Consider the following 11,382-nt stretch of genomic DNA (forward strand, 5'->3'; position numbering starts at 1 on the left):
ACTCATATAGATTGTATGTTAGTTTTCATGGACATACAGATGTCACATACTTTATAAAGCCATCACCTTAGCTTATTCATTCTCGCATGCTAGATATTAGTTCACTTAAAATGACTCTAAATTAAGTTGATGGGATCTTCCTCTAAAACGGAAATTGAGATTAGTCTTTATAAGGGCAAACAACTATGAATCCCTTCTTCGTCGGTAGGCATAATATGACCCCTTCTACGTTGGGTAAGTAGGTTTGTTGACTTAGTTTACCTCAACATCATAGTCCGAAGAGTTTCTCGTGATTATGATGGACTAAAGATAGTATTTACAGAAATTTATCGACCGAGAATTCTAACGGTAGAATTAGCTAAAAGGTTAGCTTATCAATTTGCAGATAATTGAGTCTTGGGATTATTTATATAATTCTTGAGGGAGGTCAATTGTATAAATGTTTTGAGTCTTCGCGTTATGACAGAAGTTCATTAGACTTAAAAATCATAAACGATGCACATGCTTCTTTTTTTTATTCTTCTTCTTGCAGTGTAGAACACGTATATTTTGATAATACTGTTATAACTAAATGGCTCGAAATAACGCAATCCCAATGCCTAGTGCCACACTTGGACGCGAGTCCTGGCTGAAAGCTTTCATGGACCACATGAATCAGTCCACGCGACTGAAGAATGATGGGTCCAACTTTGCAGACTAGGAGGCGGCACTACGGAATGCTGCCATTGCTGACGGTAAGCTCAAGTACTTAACTGAGCCAATACCGGTCAACCCAGGCCCCAATGCAGGAGTCAACGAGTCAATTGCTTATAGTGACTTCGTTATGGAAGCGGGTGCGATAAAGAACGTACTCATCTTTGCAATGGAAACCAATTTGCAGAGACGCTTCATTGCTCATGGTGAAAATAAGATTTTCGCCATGCTCACTAACGAGTTCTCAAAGGCACCGTGACTCGTTACTTATGAGCATACCTGTCCTTCTTTGATGCGAAACTCCAGAAGGGCCAACCGGTTAGTCCACACATTCTTCACATGATTGAGAATGTCGAGAAGCTGGAGGCACTTGATTGTAAAATCAGTGAGAGCATTATCATAGACCGAACGCTTCATTCTCTTCACGATGGTTTTGCCCTTTTCAGGGCGAACTACTACATGAATGACTTGAAAAAGAGTCCTCATGAGCTACACTCTCTTCTCGTACAGACCGAGAAGGATATGAAATTGAGTGGGAGCATGAAGCAGGATGTTCTCACGATTTACAACAAGGGTAAAGGTAAGGGCATGGCTCATGGCGACCTAGCTGTAGGTAAGCCAAAGTTTAAAAAGCCAGGAAACGGTAAGAGTGCGCCTGGTGAGACTAGTGGCTCACAGGGCAAGGCAAAGAGCAAGGGCGGTGACATTGAGTGCCACCATTGCCACAAGACTGGACATTGGAGGAGGAATTGTCCCGTGTACCGTGAGGACATCAAAGCAGGCCACGTCGTTCCTATTGGTATGTCATCTTATATTCATATAATTGAGATTAACCATGCAAGTTTCGGAACTTGGGTACTTGATACTGTTTGTGGTTCTCATCTGTGTAATCATTTGCAGGGCCTAAAGAACATCATACCTCTCGAAAAGGGTGATGTGGACTGCGCGAGTCGAAATGGAGCACGAGTTGTCATTGTCTCGAAGGGAACATACGTAATCCAACTCCTTAGTGGTTTTGAGTTATTTTTATATAACTGTTACTATGTACCCAGTTTGTTTAAGAACATTATTTCATTTTCCGTACTTGCTAAAGACGGTTTTGCATTTTCAATAAAGGATAATAGCTGTATTTTCTCTTTCAATGAAATGATTTATGGCAAAGCAGTTTCCATGAATGGAATTTACATCTTAGACCAAACCACGGAAGTATTACACGTGAATAATAAGAAAATAAAGGTTGGTGACAAAGATCAAACCTATCTATGGCATTGTCGAATGGGACACATAAATGAGAAACGCGTGAAGAAACTCATCGCTAATGAGACTATTCCCGCATTCAATTTTTCTACATATGGCACGTGTGAATCATGTCTCATTGGCAAGATGACTCGAATTTCCTTCAAAGGTGTTGGAATGCGCGCTAGTGACCTATTAGGACTCATACATACTGATGTTTGTGGACCTATGTCAATTACCGCTAGAGATGGCTATAGATATTTTATCACTTTCACGGACGATTTAACTAGATACGGATATGTATACTTAATGAAGCATAAAAGTGAGTCCTTTAAGAAATTCAAGGAATACCAGAACATGGTACAGAACCAAATGGGTAGAAAGGTTAAAGCACTCCGTTCAGATCGGGGTAGCGAATATCTTTCAAATGAGTTTGATCAACACCTGAAAGACTGTGGAATCGTTTTGCAGTTAACTCCACCTGGAACACCTCAATTGAATGGTTTGTCCGAACGGAGAAATTGAACCTTACTTGATATGGTCCGATCCATGATGAGTCACACGGTAGTGCCTGATTCATTATGGGGTTTTGTTCTTTTGTCAGCTGCTCTTATACTTAACCGAAGTCCGACTAAAGCTGTCGACAAGACTCCATATGAAATGTGGAAGGGAACGGTCCCTAACTTGTCCTTTATTCGGGTTTGGGGTTGCGAGGCTTATGTCAAGTGGAGACATGAGGATAAGCTCGGCCCGCGATCGGTCAAGACATACTTTATAGGTTATCCAAAAGGAAAATTTGGTCATTACTTCTATTCGCCTACCGAACATCGAGTTTTTGTTGCGGCTAGTGCGACGTTCTTAGAGAAAGAATTTCTCGAGAACAAGACAAGTAATAGAACCTTCGAGCTGTCGGAGATTCCAGAACCAACAACCGAGGAATGGATGGAGGAAGTTGTTCCTCCAACTGATGACACGGTTAATATTCCTGAGGAACCTAGGAGGTCGGGTAGAGTCTCTAATCCTCCGGACAGATACATTGTTATGGTCGAGGAGAATGACGTTTTACTCTTAAAGAGTAATGAACCCGCAACCTATAAAGGTGCTATAGCCTGTTTCGACTCAAAGCTATGGCTCTAAGCCATGCAATCCGAGATGTACTCCATGTATGAGAATAACGTATGGGATCTAGTTGATTTACCTAATAAGGTAAAACCTCTACAGTGCAAATGGCTTTACAAAATAAAGCATTTTGTAGACGCGCAACCAGATACCTATAAGGCACGACTTGTGGCAAAAGGTTTCACTCAAGTGCACGGATTGCATTATGATGAAATTTTTGCACCCTTAGTCATGTTACGTTCTATTCGGATAATTTCAGCGATTGCCGCTTTTCATGATTATGAAATTTGGCAAATGGATGTGAAACCTGCCTTCTTAAACGGTTATTTGGAGGAAGAGTTGTACATGGTGCAACCCGAAGGTTTCATAGATCCTGAACATCCTAAGAAAGTATGAAAGCTTAAGCGTTCTATTTATGGACTTAAGCAAGCTTCTCGGAGTTGGCATCATCGGTTCGACCAGGTGATAAAAGAGTATGGTTTCACTCGATCGGTCGAGAAACCATGCTTATACATCAAGTCGAGTGGGAGCAAGATTGTATTCTTAATATTGTATGTCGATGACATACTCTTGATTGGGAATGACATTCCTCTCCTATCTTCGGTTAAAGGATGGTTGAAGAATCATTTCCAGATGAAAGATCTGGGTGAGGCACAACACATTTTGGGAATCCGTATCTACCGAGATAGATCACGACGGACGTTATCAGTTAGTTAGGAGTCTTATTTGGATAAGATTCTTGAGAGGTTCAGCATGACCAACTCCAAGAAGGGGAACCTTCCAATGACGTCTGGGATACAGTTGAGCAAGTCTCTTTCACCCACGACGCCTGAAGGGGTTGAACGCATGAGTCGTATCCCTTATGCATCTGCAATAGGATCGATCATGTATGCCATGATATGCACACGTCCAGATGTGGCATATGCATTGAGTATGACGAGTCGGTACCAAGGCAATCCAGGTGAAACATACTGGATAGCTGTTAAAAATATCCTCAAGTACCTACGGAGGACTAAGGATTGGGTATTGACTTATGGAGGAGATACTAAGCTATGCGCAATCGGTTACGCAGATGCTAGCTTCCAAACGGATCGAGATGATTCAAAATCTCAGTCCGGGTTCGTCTTCACTCTTAATGGTGCTGCAGTCAGCTCGAAGAGTTCCAAACAGAGTGTTGTAGCAGATTCTACTACTAAATCCAAGTACTATGCCGCTTCGGAGGCAGCTAAGGAAGAGATATGGATGCGTCAATTCTTACAAGGACTTACGAAAGTTCCGAGTTCGAATGACCCGATCACCATCTATTGTGACAATAGAGGTGCCATCTTCCAGGCTAAGGAGCCAAAGTCTAGCAACAATTCTAGACATGTACATCGGAAAGCTCACCTGATCCGTGATTATGTGGAGCAAGAGGAGATAGTGATAGACAAGATTGCGACGGATAATAACATCGCGGATCCTCTCACTAAACCGTTGAATTATGATAATCATGTAGGGCACGTCATTTCCATGGGAATTAAACGTGTTCCTGAGTTGTAGTAGTTGATTATGAATTTGATACATTATCGTTTCATATACTATTTATAACTTCATCGTTTTAATATATAATATTTTGTTTTTCATGTGGATTGTACTGACAACATTGAACGCCACAAAGTGAATCAATTACATTATATTAGTTTTGGTCCGTAATCGCCTCCAAGAGCTGATAACTCTGGCTATTATATTGTGCAGTCGATTGATGGTGGGTTCAACGAGCCATAAGTCAAACGGTTGACTGATCGTTCACAAATACGAGATTATAACGATACCTCTTAGGACAAATTTTTATGAGAACGTAATGGAGTCCTAAATGTTTAAAAAAATTCAGTGTCGGGTCGTGGATTGGACGTCCATTGTGTTCCTAGAGTCGATTCTTTTGACTATCGACTGTCTCTTGAGATTAAGGCAGTTTTTGGGTGACTTTGGTTTCTTTCTCACGGTTTGCCGTAAATGGAGGCTAAGTAGATTTTTTCTGGGTCATTTCATATTGTGCTTACATCTGCAGGATTCGAGTTGAGGAAAATATCCAACCCTTATCAGGTATAGTTATTTCTCAGGGCCACTCGAGGAGTTGTAACTGAAATGCATGGCTATGCTCGAATGTTGATTCGTTTATCAGTTAAGTTACTCTCTAGTCGGGGAAACCACTCTTGATGCAGATCACTTGTAAAATACGACCTTTGTGAATACGGAATTTGCAAATTGTTTTACATTGAGTGGGAGAAATTTTAGGATATGAGAATCGGTTATAGCACATACACTTATGAGGACAAGTGGGAGTTTGTTGGAGCTTGTGTCCTCCACAAATTAGTGTGATAACATTTGTAAATCTCTTACAGGTTCAGAAGGGTATACTTCGTATTTTAATCAGTTGATTAACGATTACCTAATAATGGTTGGCTTGCTAGAAAGTTTGACGTTATTATCATACAGATTGCGGTGATCAACTGGTCCCTAAAGGTCACACATATAGGATGTCTTTGAGAGATGTGGTTATAGAAATATAATCACATTGATGCCTTATATGACTAAACAGTTAGTCAATGTGTTGATGAGACAATTATTTAATGAAGATTAAATAATATTAGTTGAGACGAATTAATCACAATTCGTAAATTGAATATAATACGTTATATTTAATTAAATGTATGTAATGTTAGCTTGGACGAATTAATATGTTAATTCGTAATTAAATGTAATCGGTTATATTTAATATCAACAAGATGAATGTGTCATAGTGGTAATAGTGAGGGTACTCAAACCAAGAGGTCATGGGTTCGATCCTCACTAGATTACAATTTATATTTAACACATTTTTACATTTTGGAATAATCGAAAATAAGGAGATTATACTCCTTGCTATATCGGGATTTGGGCCGAATAAATTAGAAAGAAAAATCTACCCTAATCTACCTCATACACGGTTTAAGAGGGATGAGTGGTGATTTTTCTAACCTAATTTCATTCTAACTCATTTTCTTTGCCTCTCATTTAAAAAACACAAAAACCTAATTAATCAGTTAATTTTTGGTGGATCGATTCTAGCAAACAAGTTAAGGACATTTCTCATATCGTCTTGGGTGCAACTAATAGGCGAATATCATTGCGATATTGTTCTTAGGCTGAATTTCTAGGACCGAAGGTTGTTTCTTAATCCTTTATGCTATTGTTTATGCAATTTAGTTTTATGACTCGTAATCATCACTTTATTATTCGTTATAATCCTTCAATTTAAAGGGATGCATACAGATAAATCCCACACTGAATCTAACACTTACTTCGACCATATTGTTTGCTAAAACATGTGTTAACCGACATAGTGTATTTCACATGCTAGGATTAATCAATGTTTGTTGCATTGCATGCATTACATCGACGACATATAAAATATGAACAACTTCCCTAATCATTAGTAGAGGCCGCTATCGAGGCGGGTGGGATTAGGTGTTCGAATTAAAGAGCTTCCTAATACGTACCCTCATCCCTTACTCCAGTTGTCTTTGGACATTCGTGTCCATTGGCATCTCGAGAGTCATTATAGACATAAAATGCTAAGGGTAACGAGTTCTTAGTATTCATGTCATTACTTTGTGTCTTGACATGTCACGAGGTATTCGAACGATTTCCAATTTTTCCACAACAAATTGGTGGCGACTCCACAAATGCAGGCTTATTCAACCTTTCACCGGTTTCAATGCCTCACAAATCGGTAACGGCCCATGACGTGCTTTGGCAAACCAAGGTTCTGTGGGAGAAGTGCCGCAGCCTCAAAACCAGACAATGCGCGGGTGGCCCATGTCCACAGTTTGGCGACTCCGCTGGGGATGATACACTTACGGGTTACCCAGGGTGAAACTTGAACAAGGTTATGGAATAGTTTATATGAGACAATTGTCGATTTTTATTACTCGACCTTCTTAGGTCGTTTCATTTGGTCTTCCTAGGCCCTAAACCAACCCATTCGAGCAATCGTCCCGTCCGGACGGTCCAATTTCCTATTTGGGCCTAAAGATGGATAACGATTGACGTCAACCATACTGCGGTATATATTCAAGTTTGTATCGAGAGCTTTCACTACTCGAGGAAATGGACTTGGAACCGACCTTACTCATGTTTGGCACGAACCTCTCCACAGACCAGGGTTTGATTGCTTGGTATGGCAACCCACCTTTTTCAGCCAAAACCCTTTAAATGCAATCAACATACCGTTATAATGCCCATATGTATGTTTGTATCATATACGTGATCACCATTTGTAAACAAAACCATGACAAAATTTTGAAAAATAAAATCCATTTCAAAATATAAACACTTTCATAGATGGCCTAAAACAGCGCAAAATAAGCCGAAACTCTGTCCAAATGTCGAGTCAACTTCGGGCCTCAAACCCATTTCAACTCACTTCGAGTCAGCACTCCCACAACTACACTACAGTTGTCTAGGATAAACATTTCAAAATTTGTCATTTTCAAATCCCACTCGACATAGTGGCACACACCCACTTCACGAGTCGAGTCTTTTTTTGAGTAAGTGTGCAAAAATGGTCGATCGTGTTTTGATTCGACGACGAACATCCCGTAAATGGTAATGATCAAATCCTAGCTGCACACCTTCATCTCCAGGCAAGCTAAGACCAAGCTTATGCTCACCTTAACGCTATCGAAGGCCATATTGTCGCTGTAGAAGCTCGACTTCCTCCTACAGAGGGTCCTATTCCCGACGCGCTGATACACGATAATCCTCCACCCTTTGAACAACCAGAAGTCAATCTTCCACCAGCTCCTACTGAAACTGAAAAGCGACTCCAGTATTTGGAGGAGCAACTAATGTATCTCAAGGGAGATGACATCTATAGCGAAAACAGTCGCAAATATGAGGCAATAAATGCTCAACTGCCAACTAATTTCAACATGACTGACATTCCGAAGTTTAAGGAGCATGGAAACCCTTTGAACCATATTCGTGCATTCAAAGATTATATGTTTATCAAAGGCATTAAGCCAGAGATTTTCTTAAGGATCTTTTCTTCATCTCTTGATACTATTCCTAAGCAATGGTTCTACTCCTTGGATCACAAGCAAATTGCTACTTGGGATGATGCTGCAATTGAGTTCACCAAATTGTACGTAGATAATGTTAGTTATTTAGACCATTTTAATACTCATCTTATGATATTAAAATTACAAATTAATTTAATATGGTCTAAATCTACATGCATGCAACTAAAAGTATAAAAGATGGTATTAAACCATCTTAAGACAAGAAAATCCTTACATTGTATAAGGTAACTTTTGGGCACAACTCAAGGACTCCTTCCTTGACGTTGTTCTTGAGCTATGAAAATGGATGATCCTCCAATACAACTAACCACCAAAATAGATGGTCTTCTAAGGAAGCACCCAAGAATCAACCCAAAATACTACTAAAATACTAACTACGAATATGTAGTAGTAAACCTTGTTTATTGTATATTTGATGTAATAGATAATATTATTACTTTGATAATATTATTATTTGATAAATATATGTGTTTTTGGATGTTTAAGATGGAAACATAAGAAGGAAAATTGGTCCCTAATGAGAAAAATGCCAACCGATTTTATGAGCTAAAGATGGACAATTGTTCCCTCAAATTTTTCAACCTAACAAATGAGGTGAATAGTGGGGTATATATAGCAAAATATGGGGACCAAACTTAGTGGAAAATCCACTAAAAAGACACTTGTTAAAGCCTTAAAAAAACCGGTCCATATGGACTACTTTTGGTCCATTTCGGTTTTCGACATTTGCCCCACAAATGCTTATAAGTCTTATATTTAATTATCTTATATAATTAAATATTAATTTAATTATTTAACACTTAAATATTATAAATTAACTACCAATTAATACTTAACTATTAAGTAATCATAAAACCATTTTATCAACATACAATGTGTCAATATTAACCCATTTAGCTAATTTTACAACCTCTTGTAAAATTTAATAGCTAATTGATTCTACCTCAAAACATATACATATATCGTATAAAATTAATTAATTAACAATTAATTAATAAATTCTAATAATTTATTATTTAAACATCACATAATTAAATAATAAAACTCCTTGTCCCGAGTTCGTAACCCGTCTTCAAATAATTCATTTATGTGACTAACTAAAAGTCAAATAATACAAGGAATTAATTATCTCGTATCTCATACAGATAATTAATTTATTGTATTTAGGCGTCATCCTATAGGTGTGACCTAAAGGGATCAGCTGATCACCGCCGTCACACGACAGTAATGTCAAACTCTAGTCAGCCAATCATTACCGATTAACGATGACCAGCTGACAAATAAAAATATAAATACCTGATATTCCTTTTACGAGATTTAATATGTAAACGCACTCATTGTGGAGGACACTAGTCCAACAATCTCCCACTTATCTGACACAAGTGTGCGTTACCAATTCTCTTGTCCAATAATATCCCCGACTCAATGCAAGATGTCTTTCAGGTCGTTCTTGCACGTGATCATATCATAAAGTGGTTTCCTCGATCAGGAGAATGACTGTCTGACCGGATAATCTAGTATAGATCGCATCCGAGCGTGGCCACGCATTTACAGTAATCTCTCCTCGAGTGGCCTTGAGATAAAATATGACTTAAAAGGACAATCCCGTTGACCTATTTTCTTCATTCGGTACAGATCACAATGACCCAGTAAATGCTCATCGGCCTCCTTTTACGGTGCGACCTAGAACAAAAACCAAAGCCACCGGAAAACCGTACCAACTCAGACAAATAGTCACCAGTCTAAAGAATTGACTCAAAGGAATAAATAGAAATCCTTGCCACGACCTAGCAACAAAAGGACTCTATAAACGGTCACTGTCCGACAAATTATCTCACAATATGCCTATGTAATCGACCAGTCATCACTATGACCATATGACAGTCAAACCTGTCATCTATCGCCTTAAAATCTAGTCACTCTGATACGTCACCTCATTAAGTAACTAGGGACAAAATACAATTTTAATCTAGTTCACTTAGTAGGGTTCGACATTGTTTTTACAACCTATTTAGAGAAAACAAAGTATATAAATTCAGACATAAAACTGAATATAATGATAAATGCAACTTATTATATATGAAATAATAAATACAATATTTTAATTATTACATATCATATAATTTACAACAGTTCTGGCATTTGTCTCAACCCCATCGAAACTACATGACTATCATGTTTAGCTTGAGACAAAGGTTTGGTTAAAGGATCAGCGATGTTGTCAGCTGTCCCAACCTCACAAACTGTAATTTCTTTCCTTTCGATTAAATCTCTAATTACATGAAATTTCCTAAGTACATGTCTAGATTTGTTACTAGACTTGGGCCCTTTTGCTTAAAAAATTGCCCCACTGTTATCACAATACAAAGTGATAAGATCCTCGGCGGTAGGAACTACCTTCAATCCCTCTAAAAATTTCCTAATCCAAACAGCTTCCTTTGCAGCTTCAGAGGCTACAATGTACTCAGCTTCCGTTTTAGAATCAGCAGTCACAGACTCCTTGAAACTTCTCCAGCAAACCACCCCTCCGTTCAACAAAAAGACAAAACCAGCCTGGGATTTCAAATCATCCCTATCGGTTTGGAAACTGGCATCCGTATAACCTCTTATACGTAATTCAGATTCTCCTCCAAACACTAAGAATGAATCTTTAGTCCTTCTCAAGTACTTTAGAGTATTCTTGACGGCTATCCAGTGACTCTCACCTGGAGTTTTCTGAAAATGACTCGTCATACTCAAAGCATACGAGACGTCAGGACGATAACACATCATAGCATACATGATCGATCCAACAGCGGAAGCATAGGAAATCTAGTTCATGCGTTCAATATCCTCAGGCTCAGTAGGACACTATGACTTATTCAAAGTGATCCCACTGCCCATAGGTAGAAAACCTCTCTTGGAGTTTTTTATATTGAATCGGTAAAGAGTCTTATCGATATAGGCTTCTTGACTCAATGCTAATATCCTTTTGGATCTATCCCTATAGATCCGGATACCCAAGATGCCCTGAGCTTCTCCCAAATCTTTCATTTGGAAGTGATTTCCCAACCACTTTTTAACAGAAGCAATCATATCAACATCATTCCAAATGAGTAATATGTCGTCCACATAAAGAAGTAAGAAAACAACTCTACTCCCACTAAACTTCATATATAAACATGGTTCCTCAACACTTCGAGAAAAACCATTCTATTTAATAACATGATCAAAACAATGATTCCAACTCCTT

The sequence above is a fragment of the Silene latifolia genome, chromosome 9 (genome assembly GCF_048544455.1).
Source record: "Silene latifolia isolate original U9 population chromosome 9, ASM4854445v1, whole genome shotgun sequence".
In the NCBI taxonomy this organism is placed as follows: Eukaryota; Viridiplantae; Streptophyta; class Magnoliopsida; order Caryophyllales; family Caryophyllaceae; genus Silene; species Silene latifolia.